This window comes from Chlorocebus sabaeus, chromosome 24, assembly GCF_047675955.1.
Source record: "Chlorocebus sabaeus isolate Y175 chromosome 24, mChlSab1.0.hap1, whole genome shotgun sequence".
Classification (NCBI taxonomy): Eukaryota; Metazoa; Chordata; class Mammalia; order Primates; family Cercopithecidae; genus Chlorocebus; species Chlorocebus sabaeus.
Window position 1 is genome coordinate 1156187 of NC_132927.1, and position 25440 is coordinate 1181626.

Here is a 25440-nt window from a genome sequence, read left to right on the forward strand (position 1 = left end):
TTTTAAGTGTATACTTTATCTAAAGGTTTAAATAACAATTTATTAAAAGAATAAGGTGACCTGGAGTGGTAAGAGGTACGAGTAAATGTGAGTACACTTGATTAATGCCACTCAAAGTGTGGCCTGCAGACCATGCTATTTGGTGCTGTTCTTCAATAAGAACAAAAATTGATATAAGGCACTTAGAATTTTTATAGAACATGGACAGAGTAATTTCATGTCAGTTGAATATAATACTACTTTAAAAAAAATACAGACTTGCCTTTTTCCATTTTTCTAGCAATTTATTTGTATCCTATTTTACTAAAGCACTGGTCTAAATAGACAGAAAATTTAAAAACAGGAACTCCACCACAGGTATTTTCAGAAGCCAGCACTAGGTTAACTGGGATTTAACCTATTTTTCTTATTTACATTATTCTTTGCAATCCTGAGTTATGAGCCCAATCTTAATGCTGCAAATGCCTACCCTGCCAGCAGATGGGTGTAATTACAGGGTAATTCATGGACTCATTAAATGGTATGAAACTCAAACTATCTTAAAGGATGCTGAAAAAGAGACCTCCACTGAGGGGATTCCAACAAAAAGTAGCCGCTCAACAGTTACGGTCACACATTCCTTCACTGGCCAAACAGGAATGATTCCTTCTTTGCTGAGAAACCGTAGTCCTGGAGATGAGGACCAGTTAATAAAGAATGGGTCATCTGCTATAGTTAACAGGAATGTATTACATAGTTTTAAACAGCTAGAAGGAGGATATTGAATGTTCCGAACACAAAGAAATGATAAATGTTTGATATGATGGGTATAAATGTCTGATCTGATCACGATACATAATATGTATCAAAATATCACTATGCATCCCCTGAATATGTACAATTATTATTTGTCAATCACAAAAATTAAATTAAAACAACAACAACAACAACAACGAATGGGTCATATTGTATGTGTCCTAGGCTACTTTGAGAAGAAAACATCTGTAATCTCCTTTAGAACCCTAGCTCAGATGTATGCTGAGAAGAGGAAAATCTATAAGACAATTAGACGTCACTAAAAGCTTTTAAATAGTCAATTTGAAAAGTGATTTTGCTTTGCTATAGTATATAATTTCCATGTTTAACCTTGTGTCTTAAAGGCACTAATTAAAAACAATGAGAGCTAAAATCTTTATAGTCTTTGGAAAAATCCTGCTGCTATCTTGGTTCACATTTTACCACCAAGGAAGTGGGAATGGAATAAAGTGGTCCCCAGAATATGGGGAAATATTCCTTCTTCTAAAGGAATGGTTTGTGGATGTGGGGAAGGATTCAAGAAACATTATGGCTGATAGGCAGTTTGGCCTTTCCCTTTCGTCTCCTGAGCCTTGTTTTAGATGTCAATGTGTCATTCTCCAGCAACTCAGGTTTAGTGGTTTACTGAGCCTTAAATTATGCATCATCTTTCACTGTCATTTGGTAACAGATACTAAAGCTGGTATCAAAAAGTATGCCACTGTGATGCAAGAAATAAAGCTTTTTAAAATTAATTTCTCATGGATTTTATCTTATAGGCACCTTAATTCCTAGTAGCTGAGGTTGACATATTTCTAATTAATCTTTGTCATCCCGAGACTATCTTCCAAGTTTTGGTCACAAGATATATTTTTAAAATGTCCTTGATTCTTCCCTTATTTTTTAGTATGACAGATTAGTACCACTGTCTTATTAATATGCCTGACACCAGTTTATATACTCTCAATCACAAGATTGAGATGTGAAATTTTCATCTTAACAGGAGAGTCAAATGCTTGGCTTTTTATTTTACTTTTTTTTTTTTTAAACTGAATTTCAAAATACTGGCCACTGTAATAATTTCTTATACAGCCTTTAATTAGTCAAAGGATGAAAAATCTATGAACTTGTGACAATAACAAATTGTCAGAGACAGGCTGGTTGCATTATCCTCCCATTTCCTAAAGAAAATATCCATTTCCCTTTTTTCCTCATTTAAAAGAACATATGCAACTATCCTGAATGCCAGGGCCGCAGCCCTTCACAGGACTGACACAACTCTGCTGGCTCCCTGTTATAGATGTCTATTTCTTCCCTAAGCTAGCCGCTGTCATGAAGACTTCCATTTTTAACTTTTGCATTTAAAATGCACATCAGAAAAATGGTTTGTGCATAAGTCTTTGATGGAGATTTATGATCTTGATCAAACGATGAATCAAGATTTATGAGCTTGCTTGATAGCATTTCAGTATTTCACTCATACATTTCCAAAGGATGTAGCTCTTAGCTTTACAGATTTTGCTCATTTTCAGAAAATTATCTTCTTGACTGTTTCAAACATACAAGTACCAGGCAGCATGACTGCTGAGAAGCAAAACATTAGTCTCCCTCAGCTTTCACCATTATTATCAGAAGTTATTTATAACAAAGTTTGGTTCAACATTGTCTTTTTCTAAGGAGAAGAGAGAGGAATCACAGATGAGGACAACTTGTCGTGTTTCTCAGAGCTAACAAAAGTATACAACTGCATTTCATGTCATTACTGTCTATACAAGTCAGACTTTGTGCTCTCAGTATTCATGTAACAACCTAAATCAGTGTCGAGATAAACAAAAATGACTACGAGCACGAATGAGATGGCTTTGCAAATTCTTTCATTTCAACTATGGTTCAGGATTATACTCTGATATAATTCCTTCAGACAGTAGTAAAAGTGAGGTTTTCAGAGCCATAGTCAAACAGATGGTCTACTGAGTTACCCAGACATTACACACATGCTGTGGGGCATGTATAGTTTCACTACTAAAACAATGGAATAACTATTACTATTACCATTGGCATTACTATTACTATTATGACTACTACTATAGTTGTATTTCACCCTCAATCAATCACCATAAGATACCGGTTCTTACTTAGCAAAAATAACATATTAGATAAATCATTTGGATTTTTAAATATAGTCCTGTTCTGGTGAAGACGCTAAGTATTGACATTTTTTTGAAGTCACAGAAATTAGCATAAACTATGAGGTCATAGTATGTGTATAGCAATAGTCTTCCTCTCCTTTTTCTATCCCTTTTTAACCAATATGCATACCGACAACTCTGTTCAGCTAGTTCTAATCCAGCTGCAAAATACAGAATCTTTATCAGGTGAAGGTGAAACAAATAGATGAATCAGTCAATCAATCACTCTCTCTCTCTCACCCTTTACTCTCCGGAGCCAAGGTATGCAGAACAAAAACAGATAGAATGTGAACCTAAAAGAAAATTGTAATGATTATTTAAAAAACAAGACAATTCACTTTGTTCTCTCCGATTTCACTAACATTTCTAACTGGCTTTTTTAACAGTGTTCAACAGACAGATGCATACCTTTTGTAAAAATCATAGTATTTTAACTATGATAGTTAATGCAGTTATAACTGATTCTGAAGTAACTACCAGAAAAACCAAAAAGACTCAAATAAATATATGTTTTGGTTAGAACATCACCAGCCTTTTCTTGTATAGCTTAAGGTAAAATCATTCCAAAGAAATATGACGCACAAAGTCTTCACCCCCTGGGTTTAGGGTAAATATGAGTTTCGTGATAAGGGAATCTGGTGGTATTTGCCTAAATTGCTATGAGAGTGTAACTGGGCTTAAAGAAAACTAAGATTGACCAGGTAGAGAAGGCTCGACTTATCCTATTTTATTCTTAAGTCAGCTGGGGAAATCTATAAATCAGCCAGTTGGACACTGTGCTCATCAGAGCATAATCACATAACACCTTTCTGAGTCATGATATTGAGAATATACCAAAAGACCAGAGACATCACCGTGACATCATCAGACACACATACATTTAGGCTTTGCAACTGAGTAATTAGCCATAGCAAAATTTCTGCAGGTTATCTTATGGGGAGATTTTATTTCTTTGAGAATTTTAATCTCTATCCGATTGCAGCTACTGGATGGTATCTAGAATTGGTTTGTTTGCTTTGCAGGGTGTGTGGGGAGTGTTTTGTTTTATTTAAAGTATCTTTTTTGGTTTCCAGAAAATACGAGGGAGAACTCAAGGTCTGAATTAGAATGTTTCCAACTCCTGACTTCCTCCTAGGATCTAGGACACCTGGGGACCTTAGGTCTCAAAGCGTGGTCCACGGATCAACAGCATCTGTAACCCTGGGTGCTCGTTAGAAATGTGGAAACTCAGGCTTCACCCAGATATAATGAATCAAAATTAGCATTTCAATAAAATCCCCAGGTGATCTACATGCATATTCAAGTTTGAGAAGAACCGATTTAGAAAGCCAGTCCTTTTCAGCATATATTCAGCTCAGAAATTAGAGGTAGTTAACTCTTGGACACAAACATGACCATTCCTAGACTATACTTATTTCCCAGGGTCAGCCTGCCATGGACAGAATAGGACTGGCACAGAATAGCCCCAAGATCTAGAAGCAGCTGAGAAAAATCTGTCTCTCCTAAGGAAGCATAGCATGAGGAAGCCAGAGTAGGAGGGAGAAAATGCAATTGTGTCCCTGGTACACTAGATCATTTCTAGCGGACTAAGGAGTTGAGGCAAAGATAATACTAAAATCCATGTTTAACATTATTCCTAATGTTAATAACTTGGCACAATTTTGTAGAAAAATCCCATACTATTAACGAATGACACAAAAACTAGAAGAAAAGATGACAAAACGGAGTAGGCAAACGTGTGACCGGTTTACTACATTTTCACATTTTTTGGCAAAGTGTTGGCAACATGTGGGGACAGAAGGATCACTGTAGCTCATTGAAGAGACGGTGAGAAAAGGCTGTAACCAGCCCTGGAAGCTACAAACATGGAGCACAGCTTTAGCAACAACCTTCCTCAAACACCAGTCGCACCACAAGCACTCAAGACAATCTCTGAGGAGGTTAACATTTTCAATTAGAAATTAATTGCATTTCAGTGTTGGGAAAACTGGATAGCCACATGCAAAAAGAAAGAAGTTGGACACCTACCTCAAACTATATACAAAAATTAACACTGAATAAATTATAGACATAAATGTAAGGGCTAAAACTTCAAAAATCTTAGAAAAAGACCTAGATATCAATCTTTATTACCTTGCATTAGACAATAGTTTCTAGACATGACACTAAAAACACAAAAGACAAAACAAAGATAAATTAAAATTCATCAAAATTTAAAACTTTGTGTTTAAGAGGACACCATCAATAAAGTGAGAAGACAATGTACATAATGGGAGAAAATATTTGCTAACCATACTACAACATGGATGACTTTTGTAGACATTACGTCAGTCACACATCCTTGCCTGACTTCCTCCTTCCCCAGGAACACAGCCCTCAAGGTGTGTTCCTTGAGGTGTCCAAGCTGCCTAAGTTGTCTGCCTTTGTTTTTTTATACTTATGCAACAGGTACAATGTTGAAAGAAGCCAATCATAAAAGGCTGTATGATTCCAGTGATGGAAGATGTCCAGGATAGGTAAATCCATAGAGATAGAAAGTAGATTAATGGTTGCCAGGGGCTGGGGGAGGTTGTATTGAAGAATAGGTATGGATTTTTGTGTATGTGGTGGGGGGTGGTGATGAAAAAAGTTAGTGGTGAATAGGATAGTAGTGATGTGCTGCACAGATACTAAAAACCAATTGTACATCTAAATGGGTAAACTCCGTGGTTATGAATTATATTTCAATAAAACTAGTCTTAAAAGAAACAAGTAGATGAGGGTAAGGGGACACAGGAAAGACCTGTGATGATTTTATTTAAATTTTGTCAATACAAACCTAAAATCATTGTTAAAGAAGCTCATAAAAACATTTAACTTTAAAAAGAGGTGATTATTTCTTAAAAACCACACCCCCCCTCCCCCACAACAACAAAAACAGCAGGCATGGATGTCGAAACAACTGAATCTTATTTAGTTGTTTAGTTGGTGAAATGAAAGAAAGGGGAAAAGTTTCATTTAATAAAATACTCTAGAATTGGCAATCTGACAAATGAGTTAGGAGTGAAGATTTATCTACTCGATACAAATGCTTTATTAAACATAGAGACTTAATTAACATATTTCTGGTACTCTCTTCTCCCTTATTACAGCAGTTTAACCAGTGGCTGGTACATTCTTACCTAGAACACAACTGATTGTTGACACAAAATGTGAGAAAAGCAAAATTACAGCATCTTATGTTTGAATATTAACTGTCAAATATTTGGCCTAAATATAAGGTTGCAATTTTGTTCTAAACCAAGAGTGCAAAAGAGAAAAACTTTTCCCTACTTACTGTACTGTGAAATAATGAATGCTTCACAACTTCAAAGCTGTTGGTTCAAGCTCCCATACTGGGAAGGCAGAAGAAAAGAAAGCAGATGCTTTGAATCTAAGAGTGCGCTCAAGATGGAAATTCTACTGTTACCATAATGGAGGCTCTGGGAAAATAGTGCAGTCACACATCCTTGCCTAACTTCCTCCTTCCCCAGGAACATAGCCCTCAAGGTGAGGTGTGTCAGAGCTGCCTAAGTTGTCCATCTTTGTTTTTTCACACTTATGCAACAGGTACTATGTTGAGTTTAGTACACTCAGAAATCAAGTACTTTCAGGGCAATTTCTGCCTAAGATGCTTAAAATAACCTTATTACCAAGTCTCATTCTGGCATGGATAATATGGTACTTTAATTAGTAGATCAGACTAAAGAGATGGAAGAAAGGTTTCTAAGAAAGGGAAAATTATCCTGTAACAAATACACTGGCAGAAATGTGTATAGCATTTTATTTCCTAATTCTTCAGAAAAACATCTTTGGATGTTTTCATAACTGATAAATAAATGCGAAAAATAAAAGAAAACAAAAAACAAATTTTAAGTTACCTTCAGGGTCCATTATATCCCTTTGGAGAATAACTATTTCTCATCAAAAGATTCAATAAGCACTTTCTTATTTATTTTTTTTTTTTAAATCAAATTGCCCTCAAGTCACTTAGTACCTCAGATTAAATTCTGCTCCTACTTGGTATCTAAGAGTTATTTTGCCCTATCTACAACAATTTTAATAAACCTGTGAATGCACCTCACGTGTGTGACTCTGCCTCATATCCTTAATTTCTTTGTGCAATATAGTGACTTGGTTAATTAAATAAATTAGTATTTGTTAATGAAAACAGTAGTGGAAGAAGGTGAGTTGTGTGTATGTACTTAAAGATGATGTGGGTGCATGACAGAGAGGCTAATTTCTTATAAATCTTTCCTTGCTTACAATACCAAAGCGCCTACACTTTGAAAGAATGCTTGTAATGAAGACAGAAACAGCTACACAGAGACAAGTTAGGTCAAATTGAAAATTTGTGCCCTTGTGAAGAATGTAAAGTAACAGAAGAGAAAACTTGGGAAAAATTTGGCTTTCCAGAGGTTTTCATATCCAAAAATTTGAAATGCCATTGTGATTCTTATGTTTAGCTTTCCATCTTCTCAATTTAAGGGACCAGAATATCAACAGCATCAACGTATCAAAAAGCACTAAAAACATCTTGAAACTCACCAGTGTACTTGCTCCTGGTACTCAGAAATCAAACAAAGCAAAGCAAGAATCAGGAACTCAATACTCAAAACACATGTGGAGGATGATGTATAAACGTTATTGTGTTTGTATACTAGGTTTTAAAAATAAAGATGTGTTAGATGTGGCCATTTTCTAAAATAACAAGACTGTCATTTATACTTCATGTTTTAATGGTTCTTTTCTGACAATTTAAAATGTTTACTCACAAAATATTTACTCAACTATTTTTAACGTTTGATCAACAGAATATTTCTCTTTCTCATTTTCAGAAAGCTGAGGTGATTCCTCAGGGAGTGTATTATACTTCCTTGCTGGCAATAGTTTATCCCTTTAGTTTGATGAGAAGGAAACTCAAGGCTGAGTAACACACATTTCTAGCTATTCCCCTTTTATTTCTTTCTGAATAAAACCCACCACACTTTATTGAATTGGAAAATTTCTGTTAGCTAGCAAGGCCTCCATCCCAGTAGAGCCATAATGCTCCCAGAGGACCCTAAAAAGGATCCCCGTCTCCCTCAGCTGCCCCCATTTCCAACATCTCCTCGATGTCGCATCCTTCAAGCCCCCAAACCACCTCCCAGTCTCTTATCTTCCATGTCAACTGTTCTAAGAATAGTATGAAGGGTTTGCCAAGTAACTCCTGTGCACAACTGGAGACTGTCTTTACCCACAAACTACGGTCTGTTTCACTCGTTTCTGGGAAACAGGAAAACCAGCTGAGTGATCAGGATAGTAGCACATGCTACGACCACTGAGATAATGCAACCCAAGATCTAGAAATCTGTTGTGTTGGATGTATTGCTGACTGCACAGCAGACACAAGGCGCCAGAGACAAGGGTTTAATACTGAATAAATCTAGCTTTGGGATCAGAGAGCTGGTTTCAAACAGGCTCGGCCTTTTACTAACTGCCACTTAGTAGGCAAGTTGTATCATCTGTTAAAGTCTCATTTCTCTTCTCTGTAAAATGGGAATAGTATCACTTACCTCACAGGGATGTATGAGAATTCAAGGAAATATCTGTAAAGTAAATCATACAATGTAGTATATACAAAATCTCAATGAAAGCTAACAATTACTGTTGTTATCATTCCATTAATCAACACAAACCTGATATAAGCTATATAATCCCAGCTTCAACCAGGCATCTATTTGATCACTCTAACACTTTAATAAGGTGCTTAGAGCAGAGTGTGATCTCCATGAAGAGATTATATTTACCTTTTAAGAAGTGCAATTTTACTAACATTTTCCAATATCTGCAAACACACATACCAAAAAGTATTGGCTTCATTCCCCTATATAATATCCTTTCTTTCTGGATAACAAGAGATGTCTCGTTTAGCATTTATTTTGTTTAAATACAACTTTACTATAAGAGGGTAGGAGGCTCATCCAATTCAAGGTTTAGAATCAACTGGCATTAAAATAACAGGAGCTCAGTTACTCCTTCTAATGCCAGATAAAAGGCTTGTTGCTGTTATTCCAGAACAAATATCCACACCACAGATGCACAAGCACAGAATCCCAGCATTGGGAAAGTCAGGAGGCAAATTACAGTCATTTTCTCATAAAAAGGAAATTGCCTCCCTCTGCCTATTTTAACCTATGTTATTGACTACTGCCCTTCCTACTATGTTTTTAAATAAGAAAATGGCTCAAAAGTCAAAACCCTTACTTTCACATTTCAGCTATTTTTTGTTTCAAAGTTGGCCTGCACATCCCACCCTTTCTATTGCTAGGTCCCTGCACTCCTTACCGCTGACCCTTTCACCACTGCCCTTGGTAAGACACCCAGCGGACTCCCATATTTCTCAATCTTCATCCTCTCCCCTTTTTTTCAGGATATCATGCATCATATTCCAGGCCTTGCCGAGACTCCTGTCATCTTCCAGGCATTTACCAGAGTCTCTGTACATTCTGACTTACTCTGTCAGCAGCCACTTCCCTAGAATGAGTCACCCTCCCACTCTTCTAATAAGTCCTCTGACCCTTATTTATCTCTTTCTGCCTTCTCCCTCATTCCAGTAAGCCACTGATGAAAAATTAGCAAAGAATTTCAGGCTTAAAGGGGGGCTTATAGATATCCAAACCAGGCTTAAAGGGGGGCTTATAGATATCTAACCCTATAGATGAGAAAACTGATGTTTAGAGGGATTAGGTGACCTCTCCAAAGCCACAGAGTGAGTGGGGGAACCAGGTAGAGACATCATACCACATTTTAATTCCTGATCGAATGTGTTAACACGGAAGCTGCTCTCACCTAGCAGAACTATCAATCCCATTATTTTTCCTTTTTTAAAAATGCAGAGCCAAGGGTATATCTTTCTCTTGCCACAGCCAGACTATCAACTCTGATAACCTCTTTTCCCCTTACTAAATCTTAGTGGCTGAAATACTGCTTGCTTCCAAAATTCTTCTAAGAAGCCATCTCTACAACCTCCCAGGTCCTACCAGTACACAGGGATGCTGTCCTTTCCAACAGCAGCCTTGATACCAGGTAAATGCATCCTTCTACTTGGTGACCTTGACCTTGATACTGTTTTCATTTGCCTGCCTGCTCATTCTACTTTATGCAGACACAGACTGGGGAAACCTTATAACAATTCCATGCCATCACCGTCCCCAATATGTACTTTAGATATTATAGCAACAAAGTAGGTTCTAGTCATTAATGAATTTAAATGAAAGAACGGCATGTCCAGTTCAGTGATGAACTTATTTACGCCTCAGATTTGAGCCATTTTGGATTCACTATTCTAATCTTTAACATAATTTTTCTCTCTCAATTAAGAAGGATTCCTTCCTTTTGCTTACATTTTAATGTTTAATATGAAATATTTCCAACATTGAAAAAGATACAGAGGATAAATAATAAATACTCAAGTGGCCATTACCCAATATAAGAAATAACCCATAGCAAGCACTACTGGTGTCTCCATGTATATTTGTGACATTACCCCTGCCTCCATAAAAGATAACCAAAAATTTAAATTTGAGGTTAACCATGCCCATATATGTCATTATTCATATTTAGACATATATAAAACCAATCCTACACAGCATAACAATTTTTGTTGTAAACTTTATATAAATTTCAGCATAGGAAATATATCCTCCTGCAACTAGCTGCTTGGTTCAGTAAGTTTGTGGTGTTTATTCAGGTCAATTAATGTAGCTTCAGTTATTTTTACTGCTGGATGGTATTCCATTCTAGTTAAAATGCCACAAGGTTTTCATCGATTTTCCTATTCACAGTTTCATTCCAGTTTTCAATATTACAAACAACATTCTTTTTCATGTTTCCTGATGAACATGCCAGTTTCTTTATGGGCTAAGTACTAGCCAAGCCCTATAAACACACCTTACATTTTAGAAGGTTTTGACAAATGGTTCTCCAAAGTGGTTACATCGATTTATAATGTATTAGAGCTCCCATTGCTCCACATCTTCTCTTCTCTTCTGCTTACACCACAAAACTTCAGAAACTTCTTCCACTCTGATGAGAGTGAAATGGCATCTCATTTTAACTGACATTTTCCTTATTACTAGTGAGGCCAAGTGTCTTTCATGTTTACTGGTCATTTGCATTTCCTCTTCTTTGAGCTACTTGCCCCTAGCTTTTGCCTATTTTCTTTATTATTCTGTAGTAAGTTTTATATTCTATTCCCTTTTCAGTTACACAAGGTTGCAAATATCTTCTCCTGGTACATGGCAGTCTTTTCACTTTGCTTATGGTGTTTTAGTGTCAAGAAGATTTTCCTTTTAACGCAGATTAACAGTCTTTTCCTTTATGACTTGTCCCTTTTGCAGTTGTTCAAGAAATCCTCCTTTACCCTGAGAAAAATAAGAATATAATTCCTACATATTTTTTTGCTAAAAGCTTTAAAGTTTTGCTTTTTTACATTTAGCTCTTTAGCTCATAAAATTTATTTTTGTACATGGTGTGAGGTAGAGGTCCACTTTCTTCTCATTAAGAGTAATTGAGTATCATGATTCCAGTTACTGAACATCATCCTGGATGTCATCCATGCAGGGCATCTACGCCCCACCGCCCTGTAATGCCACCTGTCAAATATTATGTTTCCATATAAGGGTGGGCCACTAACTTATTTTGTCTTTTCACTTTGCTGCATTAGCGGTTTGTATTTTTGTGAAAATGACTCAGAAAAGTTATTATTGTAGGATTAAAAAAAGACCAAACTGAACTGAAGATAAAGATAATGAGAAGTTAATGGTCACACTCTCCATTACCTAAAAGACTCACTTCCAACCCAGCAATGCAATTGTTCTTCACAGAAATTACAAATCACTATAAAGACCTTTGAGTTCACTTAGAAATCGATAAAATCTCAAATGCCAAGGGAGTAGTAAGGAAAATAAAAGAAGCGTAGCAAGGGTCATGATCCAGCTTTAGTTCTTATTCGTTAAGAATAAAATTGTTTGGTGCCCATTTGGTGTTTCTCCATTCTTACTAGCCATCCCTTTCCTGCCTAAGAATTCAATAAGGCAAGCATGTATGTATCTCCTGTTATATTCTCCATTGTGCTGGTGCTAGAGTATGCCCAGATGACTAAGCCACAGTTCCTGGGGGAACTGACAATCAGTGGGGACCCACACAGGGTCATGGCTGAGTCTCACATGTTGGATTATGACAAGTGACAAGCTAGAGGTACTCACTTATAGAAAAGGACAATTATTCTGCAAAGAGAAGTTCAGGAAAGTATCCAAAGGAAGCAATACCTGCTGAACTCTTTGTCTTCAAATTTCTCCAGAAATGTTATAGCTGAAAATCAGCTACTATAAAAAGAAAAATAAGATACCGTTGTATCAAGATACTCTTTTACCCACATGGCTAGCAGGTTTCAGTTTAGTTCCATGTTCATGGTGTTGTATTCAATTTGATAAACTACTCAGTCACAAATGCACCTCACTTTCAAAACCTGTGACATGTAAAGATATATGGGTGAGACTTCATCCTACAGGTGTATTTACAATAGAACTTCATTAAATGGTGAATTACCCTCAATGCATTTTCATTTACTTATTCACAAAATGTAGTTTAGACATCCATCTCTTGACAGTCCTTCTACTGCTCATTACAAGAGGCACATAGTTGAAGATAGCTGTCGCCCAAGTTTTAACTTCACATGAAGCATGTTGCAAACAGATGAACACAAAGTTCCTAGGATCAGAACATTTCCTATCATTACAGGTGAAGTTAAGCAAGATCAATTTCATTTAAGGCACAAGTAATTATAGAGGCAAAACAACTAAAATAACAACGCTAGAAAACACCCTGTGAGATAATGTCACAGATACTCAGGTAGTTGGTTCAAAAAATGTGGCACTGCAATTGCAGTGTGGGGAGGGAGGGAAGCCTCTGTCCTGTTCAGTCCAACAGCTGTCCTGTCCACCAAGAAGAGTGGCCTCAGCATTTCTCCACTCTGAAACTTCTCAACTCCATAGGATTTTTGAGTAGTTTCTCAGAAACCAGCAATCCCACTTTTAAGGATTAACAAGGTCATATATAAAGGCCAACCAAAAGAGTAATTGCTTAACTAGTTGACTTTGGAATAAGCTTATATCATGGGTTTTTAAAGTATTTTATAATCTGCAAATATCACCCCAAAATAAATTTTATAATTTCTAACTCCCCCCCTACATAAAAATGGAAAAGAGAGAAGAATTTGACTAAAGACCAACTTTCTGATTTGTTTGGAAGTTACAACACAAAGAAGTATTTCACCTTGCCCCTGCCAGAAGTCCCCGGAATGTATTACAGTACCTAGAAAACTGGGAAGGGTAGGTGTTCCTGAGCGGATTGGATGTAAAACAAAGATAGGACAGTACTGTTAAAATGGAAATATTGATGCAGTGAGGATTCTGACATGTTCCCAAATAACTCGGCTCTGCTGGCTGCCTAGTTTTATTTAATTTTTGGCAAGGGGATTTTAAGCTTGTTTCTTTCTTACTACCTTTCTTCCCTGTATAAACAAACAAGCATTATTTGACTTCCAAGCAGACTAGCAAAGTCCTGGTGAAGAAAAGGGGAAAAAATTGTCTTGCTAAAGGGAGCAGAATGCTAGGGGAATTGCAAGTAGGCTGTAAAAATTGGGACAGGAAGTGTGGGACTAATAGTGGAGAGTAAACACACTTTCTAAAACTGCTTCTCCTGATGTCTTTGGACTTGCCACATTGCTTGGACTAGTCCTGTGGATCTCACTCTACCATGTAGAAACGGCATGGGATTGGTCTTAGAGTCCTTTATTTTGGACAAACAATTTATGTTAAACAAGTTAAAGAGTCAAAATTTCACATATTTTACTCCCTGTGATGACTGAGAAAAAAACATAAAGGCTGAGGAACTCCATTAGTACACTACTATCATTGTTTTGTGGTTGCTAAGATTTGTATCCATAGCTGGAGAGTATATTTGTAAATAAATAAATCATGAATTACAATTTAAAAAATATTTCCAATGTAGAGGCTAGTCATTTGTAGACTGGCGAGTATAGCATTATGGTTAAGAACAGCCTCTGAATCAGGCTGTGCATGTTCATATCCCAGTTATACACCTAACTACATGTGTGAACATGGCACATTACCTAACCTTACTTGGCCTGGTTGCTCATCTGTAAAAGGAAAGCAATAATACTGTGGCACAGAGGCGTTGGGGGATCAAATGAGTTAATATAATGCAACACTTAGAATTATACCTCGAGAAGAGTAGGTGAGTGCTGTCTAAGTCTCAGCCCCTGCTGCTGTTTAAAAAAAAATAAAGTTAATAATTACTTCTGGCCAAAGTTGGCCCCCTAATTTAAAACAATGGGGTGAAATTAAAACATTTTAGTGGAGGCAAACAAGTAAAATTTGTATGTAGAATACTACGGCAGAGAAATAGAGGTATAAAGGAACCACAATGGATGAATTTCTAGTATTCTTCTTGTGCAGAGGATAATATTCAGGTATTGCATGCAGAATTAGGCACTGTGCCTCGTTATTAAAGAATACTGTTTATGAATGCAGGACTGATGTGTTGTGAGAGATGGAAGCTTCTCCGTGGGATTCCACACTTCTGTACTGGCCCTGTTCCCTGGCCCACTCTCCAGAGGGTCCTTCTGCACCCACCCTTCTGGGCGAGCAATCCACATTCCCTGAAATGTTAATCTTTGGTTCTCAGTGGCCGACTTTATTTCCTCCTTGGCCTCTGAGCTGTATTGACACCTTTCTAAAATAGAGTGAAGTGGAACAAGCAACAATATTTTTGCATGTTATCTATAATTGCCAAAGGCAGAACATATTTATGCTCAAAATCCTTCAAAAACCCTAGAAGTAATATCACTGAAATCTAGATTTGCTGAGAAAGTGTTTGTAACTATCATACTTTGCAATAACCTTTCCTCTAAAGACATCTTCAAAGAACAGTTTATTTTCTAAATCACTTCTGACGTTGTCTTTTTCCCTGCTTTTGTGCTGCAACAGACACATAGTCTCTATGTCCTTTGTCCAAGGGATGGATTACAGTAGCCTTCCTTCAAGTGACATTAGCAGAAATGTCAACCATATATGTTTGGGCTTATTTTTCTTTAGGACAGTTTTTCCCCTCCCTTCAGTGGGTTATATTAACCTTTAAAGTGAAAATTTCCCAACCCTTTATATTTGCAACTTTAATAAAAAGTCTTTTTTTTCCCTCTAGTTCTGAAGAGCATATAATCAGTGAGGGATTTAATTCTCATTAATCTTAGTTTACCACACAGACAGCCTTTGAATTACTCTCCAATGTTGTTATACCTCTGCACAGAGGCAACTGAGTGGAGGAAGGGATGAGGAGACAATAGAAACTTGAAACACTGAGGTGCCCTGAAATGCCCTACCTACTGCAAAACGGTCCTTCAGAATTTAGAATAATAAATCCCTCATTAGATTGATCTGTCAGCACCCTACAAACTTCCTCTTCTCACTTTCCTTAGGAAACCAGGCCGAATCTATACAAATGCACATCATTAACAACTGGAAATTGAAAACTGCGTACACCTACACCGGGGAACAAGAGAGTTCGGCTCCCCCAGCACTATCACGGAAAAAACTGAAAAGTGGGAGAGAGTATACTGGGATATAGAAAGATTCCAGTTCACCTCTTATTAACCCTACTCCCTGTCAAGCATCCTTGGTTTGTTTTGCTTTTTTTGTTTTTTCTCCCTCCAAGTTTTCTTTTTATTCTGATCACAGCCATATGCTAAGCTGCTCATTTAGAATTTTAATAGTGTCTCTAGTTCATAAATCCATTATTTCTTTTCCTACTAGCTTATTAGTCTATTAACAACCTCATACTGTGAAAACAAATTAGAATTGGATAACCTACCCAGCTTTTGACACCACTTTCCAGCTCTTTAGCAACTGCTTCAGATACTGATAAACCTAAATATAGAAGCAAGAAACACAGAGCTGAAATCATTTAGTATCTTAGTGATTAAAGCAAAAACATGCAATCACCAGCTCAAAGCCTCCAAGTCAGCCTTGCAGCTGTTCTATCTGATCATTGTTTATTTTGATTTATTCATTCCAAAGGTACTTGAGACCATGCACCCTCAGAATATAAACATTGCTAGTGTTCCAGAGCACGAATATTAAAAAGAAAATACAGTTTTTAGAGTTCTTTAAATTTACCAAAAAATAAAAGCCCTCTGGATAATCAGTCCAAGTAGTTTCCTTGTGTTGGAAATTTCCGTTAAAACCCAACATAGGTACTAGATTTAAAAAAAAAAAAAAAGTGTGACATTTCACAAGGCCAACAGATGACAGAAAGTATCAGGTAGAAGTTCAGCAGAAGAACTAAGGGTAATACACCCTTCAGGTTTACAAGCCTCACCGCTATGCTCGGAAAGGCTACAGTAACCAAAACAGCATGGTACTGGTACCAAAACAGAGAGATAGACCAATGGAACAGAACAGAGTCCTCAGAAATAATACCACACATCTACAGCCATCTGATCTTTGACAAACCTGAGAGAAACAAGAAATGGGGAAAGGATTCCCTATTTAATAAATGGTGCTGGGAAAATTGGCTAGCCATAAGTAGAAAGCTGAAACTGGATCCTTTCCTTACTCCTTATATGAAAATTAATTCAAGATGGATTAGAGACTTAAATGTTAGACCTAATACCATAAAAATCCTAGAAGAAAACCTAGGTAGTACCATTCAGGACATAGGCATGGGCAAAGACTTCATGTCTAAAACACCAAAAGCAACAGCAACAAAAGCCAAAATTGACAGATGGGATCTCATTAAACTAAAGAGCTTCTGCACAGCAAAAGAAACTACCATCAGAGTGAGCAGGCAACCTACAGAATGGGAGAAAATTTTTGCAATCTACTCATCTGACAAAGGGCTAATATCCAGAACCTACAAAGAACTCAAACAAATTTACAAGAAGAAAACAAACAACCCCATCAAAAAGTGGGCAAAGGATATGAACAGACATTTCTCAAAAGAAGACATTCATACAGCCAACAGACACATGAAAAAATGCTCATCATCACTGGCCATCAGAGAAATGCAAATCAAAACCACAATGAGATACCACCTCATACCAGCTAGAATGGCGATCATTAACAAGTCAGGAAACAACAGGTGCTGGAGAGGATGTGGAGAAATAGGAACACTTTTACACTGTTGGTGGGATTGTAAACTAGTTCAACCATTGTGGAAAACAGTATGGCGATTCCTCAAGGATCTAGAACTAGATGTACCATATGACACAGCCATCCCATTACTGGGTATATAACCAAAGGATTATAAATCATGCTGCTATAAAGACACATGCACACGTATGTTGATTGTGGCACTATTCACAATAGCAAAGACTTGGAATCAACCCAAATGTCCATCAGTGACAGACTGGATTAAGAAAATGTGGCACATATACACCATGGAATACTATGCAGCCATAAAAAAGGATGAGTTTGTGTCCTTTGTAGGGACATGGATGCAGCTGGAAACCATCATTCTTAGCAAACTATCACAAGAACAGAAAACCAAACACCGCATGTTCTCACTCATAGGTGGGAACTGAACAATGAGATCACTTGGACTCGGGAAGGGGAACATCACACACTGGGGCTTATCATAGGGAGGGGGGACGGGGGAGGGATGGCATTGGGAGTTATACCTGATGTAAATGACGAGTTGATGGGTGCTGACGAGTTGATGGGTGCAGCACACCAACATGGCACAAGCATACATATGTAACAAACCTGCACGTTATGCACATGTACCCTAGAACTTAAAGTATAATAAATAAATAAATAAATAAATAAATAAATAAAAGCTAAAAAAAAAAAAAAAGGCCTCTAAAAAAAATCTACTTTTCACAAATTTATTCTTCAACCAATCCCAAGCATAAACTGGATATCTGAATAAAATCTGTAGCTTTCTGGAAAATCATTCTCTTTGAAAAGTCGTAGGCCTTTCAGATAAACCTGTTCTAAAATCAAGGAGTTCTCAGAAACCTTTCAATCTTCCAATTCCCTGGACACTTACCCTTGCATTCTCCATTACAACTCTCCACATGCCTACAGAGAGCTGAAGCTGTTTCTCCCATAACATGCTTTAAGGTACGAAACACCTAAGCTAAAGGCCACATTTCTAAATGTCTCCATATACTTATGGCAATATGTAGTCCAAACCATTCCCTTTCTGATACAGCAAATTATTTTGTCTTTTAGTGGAGACTGCAGAGATTTAAAGTAATAGTTTGCAGTTCTAAAGGGCATTCATGCCCACGTCGGCAGTTTCAGGAAGTTTTATTGTTGAACTTCCAAGGAAGCTAATAAACATTTGTCTCGTTTCCTATTTAGACTTTCAGCACTAAATGAATACATAGCACAAGCGGAATTTCTTCAAATTAGATATTTTAATATCAGTAACAAAATTTTATAGGCTGTACCAGCTTTAAATGGCCTAAGTAGTGAAAAAGTGTTCTACAAAAGATGGTCAAGTGACCTCTACTTCGCCCTGGGCATTGATCAATGAACTGGAATAACTACTGTCAGGAGAACATGTTCCACTAACTTCTTTTCCCTTCTTCCCCTCTGATCCCAGTTCTTAGGAAAGTGTATCCTGGCATAAGGGGTAGCAGTACCACACCAAACTGGCTTCTAAAGAATCTAGGAAATATGTAGCTTCCCCATCACAAAGCAGCACTGTGTTATATACAAAAAAGAACATGACTGTGTCCTCTAGATAGAAGGCTGAAACATTTACAGGCACTTTAACTGACAAATATTCCCCAGGCCATAGCTACAGAAACATTTCATTTCATTAAATTTCGTCAAGACTTGCTATGCTTCTGTTAGCTCGCGATGAATCCACTTTTGGAGGTGAAATCTACTTTAAGTGGTAACATATTGCTCAGATGGCTCATCCCACCATTCTGCAGAGCAGACCAGACAATCACATGGAGATAATAGCCTGCACTTTCCGTATCTGCACTTTCTTAGATTTGGGGAGAGTATTTTCATATGTTTTTAATTTGTCCACTGAACTTTTAGTTTTTGAAGAAAAGCCACATTTCCTTGGAGAAATAAATCTTTTATGATAAAGTCTTCAACACACATTTTTGTGATTGTGGCACTGTGCTAGTTATAACAGATTTTATGAACAACGTTTTTACCTGTATATGACATCCTTGCAAAGAAATTCTTTCATGGTGACCCGTTAGGGGAAGAAATGCTCTGTACTTGATTCTCTATGAACTAAATAAATCACTTCATTATTCTGGTAATGACACCCAGGGTCTCTGCCATCACAATGAATTGATAACACTGAAGCAAAGGCCTTTGGAGGAGTTTTACTGGGATCTAAAGAGGGGCAGGTTTACTAAAATTACAACTCTATCAAAGAATGTGAACAAAGGCTAAAAAGTCTGTGTCTGTGTGATAGGAGAGACTTTGGTTCTTTTATGAGAAAATCTTAAAATGGTTATAACACTGCTATTTTAATAAAAGTAATTAAAAGCAATTATCTGGATGTGTAAAAATATATAACCTCTTGTTCAAGCCTATTCTGCATCCTCAGCAAGCTACTGTTTTTCCCTCACTGAGATGAAAAAGTTAAATGTTGAGAGTTGTTATTCGTTTTCTTCTTCATTTCTCTGAGTTTCCACACAACTTTCTTTGGTAGAGTTAGGCTTATTTCGTTTTTGGGAAGCAAAAACACATTTTAAAGACTCATTCATTCATTCAACTAATTCCCTCATATTTATGGAGCACCTACTGTTTCAGGTAGTGGAGCAGTGTTGAACAAGTGACGTGTACTCTCTTCTAGAGTTTATATTATAGTGAGGAGAGGGTAAAAATGAGCAAGATAATTCCAAATGGTGATAAGTGCAATGAGATCCAAGATCCAATGCACATTCCCCAAGGCTGGATAATGTGACTATGGGCAAGGGAGGTGAAGGAGCGGCTACTTAGATTCAGTGGTCAAGGCAAGTGTGATCCAGGAGGTGGTACTGGGTGGAGGCCTGCCAGTTAGCGGTCAGCTATACAAGGAATCAGGAAGGGGGCAGGCAGGAGACCAACAGAAAATTAGAAGGACAAACAAATGCAAAAGTCGTAAAAGGAAAGTTTGGTATTTCTGAGGAATTATGTAGAGGTCCAATGTGGCTGGAGCAGCCCATAAGGGGATAAAGGGTAAGAGAGAAGATAGAAGAGGCCTTCAAAAAAAACAAAAAAACAAAACAACAACAACAACAACAAAAACAGAGGTACTAGATATTTTGGGATCTTGGAACCATAGCACCCACATTTGGATTTATTCTAAGATTTTGATTAATAAGATTTAGATATGGGCTGGGCGTGGTGGCTCATGCCTGTGACCCCGACACTTTGGGAGGCCCAGGCAGGTGGATCAGGAGGTCAGGAGTTTGAGACCAGCCTGGTCAAAATGGTAAAACTCCATCTGTACTAAAAATACAAAAATTAGCTGGGTGTGGTGGTGGGGTGCCTGTAGTCCCAGCTACTCAGGAGGCAGGAGAATCATTTGAACCTGGGAGACGGGGGTTGCAGTAAGCCGAGATTATGCCATTGCACTCTAGCCTGGGTGACAGGGCGAGACTCTGTCTCCAAAAAAAAAAAAAAAAAAATTAGATTTATTCATATAGCCATTTGATAGTTATAAATGGGAAAGTAAGAACTAACTGATTTTGTCTTTAAAGATTCTTTGGCCTAGTCGGACATGGTGGTACATGACTATGTCCAGCTATTCAGGGAGCTGAAGTGAAAAGATGGCTTGAGCCCAGCAATTCAAGGCTGCAGTGAGCTATGATTGTGCCACTGCACTCCAGCCTGGGTGATAGAGTGAGACCCTGCCTCTAAATAAATAAATAAAATAAAAATATTATTTGGTTTGCTGTCTATATAATGAATTATAGTCAGTGGAAGATGAGAATAGGCATGGGAAAATCAGCTAGGTGGCTATTCTAGGTGGTTCAGGAGAGAGACGATGCTGGCTTGGAATCATGTAGTAGCAGTTAAATGGATAGAAAGGGGTGAATCAGAAATGCATTTTGAAGGTGAACTAACAGCTCCTGCTGGCTGATGAGATGTGGGAGGATAAAAGAAATGAACAAATCAAGAAAGACTCCAAGATTTCTGGCTATGCAAGTCAACTATTACCATTTGAGGTAAAATAACTAGAGGAGAAAGGGACTTGGTGAACAAAGAGGAAATCAATAGGCTCTCTGTTTTGACCATGTTAAGTTTGGGAAGCCTAATAGACATATGAATGGAAATGGTGACTGGGCAGCTGAATGTAAAGATTTAAAGCAGTAGAAAGGGGTCCAGGCTAAATATAATATATCAATTTGGAAATCTTGGGCATATAGATAATATTAAAGTCACATAACTGGGGTGGGCATGGTGCCTCACGCCTGTAATCCCGGCACTGCAGAAGGCCAAAGTGGATGGATCGCTTGATCTCAGGAGTTCGAGACCAGCCTAGCCAACATGGTGACACCCTGTCTCTACAAAATATACAAAAAATTAGCTGGGTGTGGTGGCGCCCGTCTGTAGTCCCAACTGCTTGGGAGGCTGAGATAGGAGGATCACCTGAGCCAGGGAGGTGGAGGCTGCGGTGAGCCAAGATCATACCACTGCACTCCAGCCTGAGTGACCGAGTGAGATTCTGTCTCAAAAAAATAAAATAAAATAAAATAAAGTCACATAACTGGAAACTTCCTAAAGAGCACAGATACATAGAAAAGAGAAGATTTAGCAACTGAAACAGTATTCAGAGGTCAAAAGGGGTAGGAGACAGCAAGGAGACAGAAGAAATGGTCAGTACAGAAACAGTTTCTGCATGTTCTGAGGGGCTAATCCACCAAAAAGCTTTAGTATTTTTATTACTATTATTGTTGTTACTGTAATTTTTAAAAATTTATTTTTATTTACCTTTTTTTTTTTGCAGTCTACACACTTTCACCCTTGGGAATTGAGATTACCTTGTGAATTTAAGAACAAAAATCATCAAGCTTCATCACATTGTCTTGTCTCTACTTGAATGCCAAATTTTGTTGCGTATTATAGAACACATGCTCCTATAAAAATTTTTTTTTAATAGATTTAGCAGTTTTCAACTGTATCCTACATTTTATCAAAATTGGTCATGCTTTTTTAATGTAATTATTTTTCAAAAAAACCTAAAATATACAAAGTCCAGTTAAAAGAAAACCTGTTTCTATGTAAAAACTCTTAGATTCTTGGGGAGATCAAGTAATTTTCCCAAAGTTACAGAGCAATTCAGGGACCCGAGAATTAGTAACTATTGGGTTCCTAGACAAAGCAATGAGAAAAAGACAAAAATAATAGTGAATGTAGTGGGGTAAAAGACCAAAATTGAAGCAATGAAAGATAAGAAGATAGTAATGGAATTCAAAGATGATCCCAAAAAGATAACTGTTACCTTAAGAAAAGAATCCAATGAGTGGAGCATAAAATATTAAGATACGTGATAGAAGAAAACTTCCTGAAATCAAAACAAATTGAACTTGTAGATTTTATAGAGTATACAGGTTAATATAAAGACATCACCTTGTTAAGTTTTTGAACCTAAAATATCAAGAAATAATTTTCTAACATTAAGACGGAATAAAAGTGAGTCATTTAAAGAAGGGGAAAATAAATCAGACTGGCTCAAAGCTTCTTCCTGGCAATATTCAGTGACAGAAGCCAGTAAAACAATTAGAAAGTTATGAGAGAAAGAAAGTACAATCTAAGAATACTGGACAAAACATTCTTGTTCAAAGTATAAACACAACAGACATTCTCAAACATGAAAGAACATAAGGACAAAATGTAGCACTCTCATCACCTCTTGAAAGGATGACAGACATTCCATGATGATGTCCAGCCTATCAAGAGCTGAATAAAAATAAAGGCTAAACATGGAGAGGCCATGGTTAAAGGATCTGGGATAAGCATTAAATCCATTAACATACAGAACTAAGACCAAACAATTGTAGGAAGGAAGCATGTTTGCAGAATAGAATGTAAATATTAGAGTCCCTGACAAAGTAAAAGTAAAACAACTAATAAAAGCCAAGGGGCACAGGAGGAAAAATAAGAAGTATAACAATTTGTTTATAAAATCAATAAAGTCACTCTCTGAAATAAAATTCCTAAGACAGGCATACTGACCTCTGATAAAGAATACCAAAAGATGCTTTTTAAGAAGCTTAAGTGATATTAATACTCTTTTTAAAAAAATCTCAAAAAATACTTGATTTACTTTACATTTACATTAATGCATCTCACAGAGTTCCTTAGGTCTCCTGGAGCAATGGGATGGTGGAAGAGGGGAATACGAAAAGAAGGCACAGAAAACCTCTAAAACAGACTGATCTTCCCACAGAGAAATGTGCACTATCTAGAACTGTATTTTACAAAAATTGGTATTGCAATATAGCACTGAATTAAAATCCTTTAGTAAATATGAAAAAGCAGCAACGGCAAATGTAGGATCATCAGATACACTCAGCTTCTCATAACAATAAACCATTTTACCACAGTTAATCCTGCAGGGCCTCTTATGTGCAAATAGGTTTTGCTAGACAACATTTATAATATAGGAATCTCCAAATTATAGAAAGCTTGAGGCGATGAAGGAAAAGATAGAAAATAAAGTCGAGAGTGAAATTAAGAGAAGTGTCAAAACAAACAAAAGAAAAAGAGATAAAAAGCAACATCCCTCCCCCGACCAAATAAATCCATATATATGATTCATGTGAAAAGGCTCAGCAAAAAGTAAGAACCAAACTAAGTCAAAACAAGTAAGAATAATCTAAATTTCAACAGGAAGAAAAACATCTCCATGTTGTGGAGATATGTGTGGAGAAGTTTCAAAAGGATGATTGATATTAATAAGATGGGGTTATATGGGCTTTACATATAATATAATAGTATTTTCTAAAAACATGCTAAGAGAAAATGTGTCGGCAAAGAGTATAAAATGTCTACTTTCGAACACACTTGTTATTTCAGATTATATGACACTAAAATACAATTATACTAGATTGCTTTTTCTTTGACTTCTTTTATTGAAATCCAAGATAAGCCAACATGACTCCACCTAGAAAATCTTTCTTCTCAGATGCAGCATTGCTCTTGGAAATAATCTTTTCCTGATGAACATACTAACAACTTAACATCCATGCACAGACCAGACAGAGATAATTTGGCAACTCTCTTTCATATCTCCTTTCACAGGAGAAATCTAGTCCAGGAATCCAAAACAAATGAGAGAAATATGAGAATGTGTGTAGAATCACAAAGCACATGTGACTCTTCCTTGACTTAACAGTGTAACTTTAGGTTGGCTAAGACCAGATGTCTTTGAACTTAGCTTATTTTTTGTGTCTGTAGCAGGTTTTTGTGTATATGGTTCCACTGACTAGAGCTCTGTATTAGATCAGAGCTAAACTTGACAGCCATTTGGGAGTCTACTCGCTTGCTCTGCTCCATCAGTCCCAGACCCGACTTGAACACTTGCTGTTTGCTTTTCAACACTGTTGTTTCCTGCTCCCCCTCCTCCTCACATATGGATCACAGGCCAAAAACAAAACAAAACAAAAAACAAAAACTATTGTCATTGGATGCGCCAAAACCAGGTTGGCATGCTCTTTGGACGCTGAGTAATGCCACCATTAGATAGAAGAGATCACTAGTTTGAAGAAAGGAGGAGAAATGGAAAATACACACATAGGAAGAATGTGAAGAAAGAAATCTCTTCGTTTTGCAAATAAATCTATTCTTATAGATTAGATTTGTATAGAATCTCACAGGTTAGATTTCATCATATCCAAGTCGTCACTGATTGTCAAAAGGTACTATTATTTATGTAACAGGTACTATTATTTATGTGACACTAAATAAGTAAAGAGACCCATGAGGAATCGCCACACCATCTTCCAGAATGGTTGAGCTAATTTATGCTCTCACCAACAGTGTAAAAGTGTTCCTATTTCTCCACATCCTTTCCAGCATCTGTTGTTTCCTGACTTTTTAATGATCACCATTCTAACTGGCGTGATAGCAATCCCATTACTGGATATATACCCAAAGGATTAGAAATCATTCCACTATAAAGACACATGCACACATATGTTTACTGCAGCACTATTCACAATAGTAAAGACTTGAAACCAACCCAAATGTCCATCAATGATAGACTGGAAAAAGAAAATGTGGCACATATATACCATGGAATACTATGCAGCCATAAAAAGGATGAGTTCATGTCCTTTGCAGGGACATGGATGAAGCTGGAAACCATCATTCTCAGCAAACTAACACAAGAACAGAAAATCAAACACTGCATGTTCTCACTCATAAGT

General features: G+C 37.1%; 1 protein-coding gene across 5 annotated transcripts in view; it reads right to left on the bottom strand.

Moving 5' to 3' along the window:
- The window catches only part of STXBP6 (syntaxin binding protein 6), a 255205-nt gene that overhangs the window by 112595 nt on the left and 117170 nt on the right, over positions 1-25440 (bottom strand). Inside the window, exons 1-2 of one of the 5 annotated variants that reach the window (XM_073010862.1) lie at positions 9309-9457; positions 8537-8569 (exon numbers count right to left, since the gene is read on the bottom strand). The exons of 3 other annotated variants lie outside the window; for them this stretch is intronic. The gene's annotated coding sequence lies outside the window, so the exon portion shown is untranslated. Of the gene's footprint in view, positions 1-8536; positions 8570-9308; positions 9458-25440 lie in introns of those variants that run through there. One more of the 5 variants, XM_073010864.1, reaches the window with a different exon arrangement.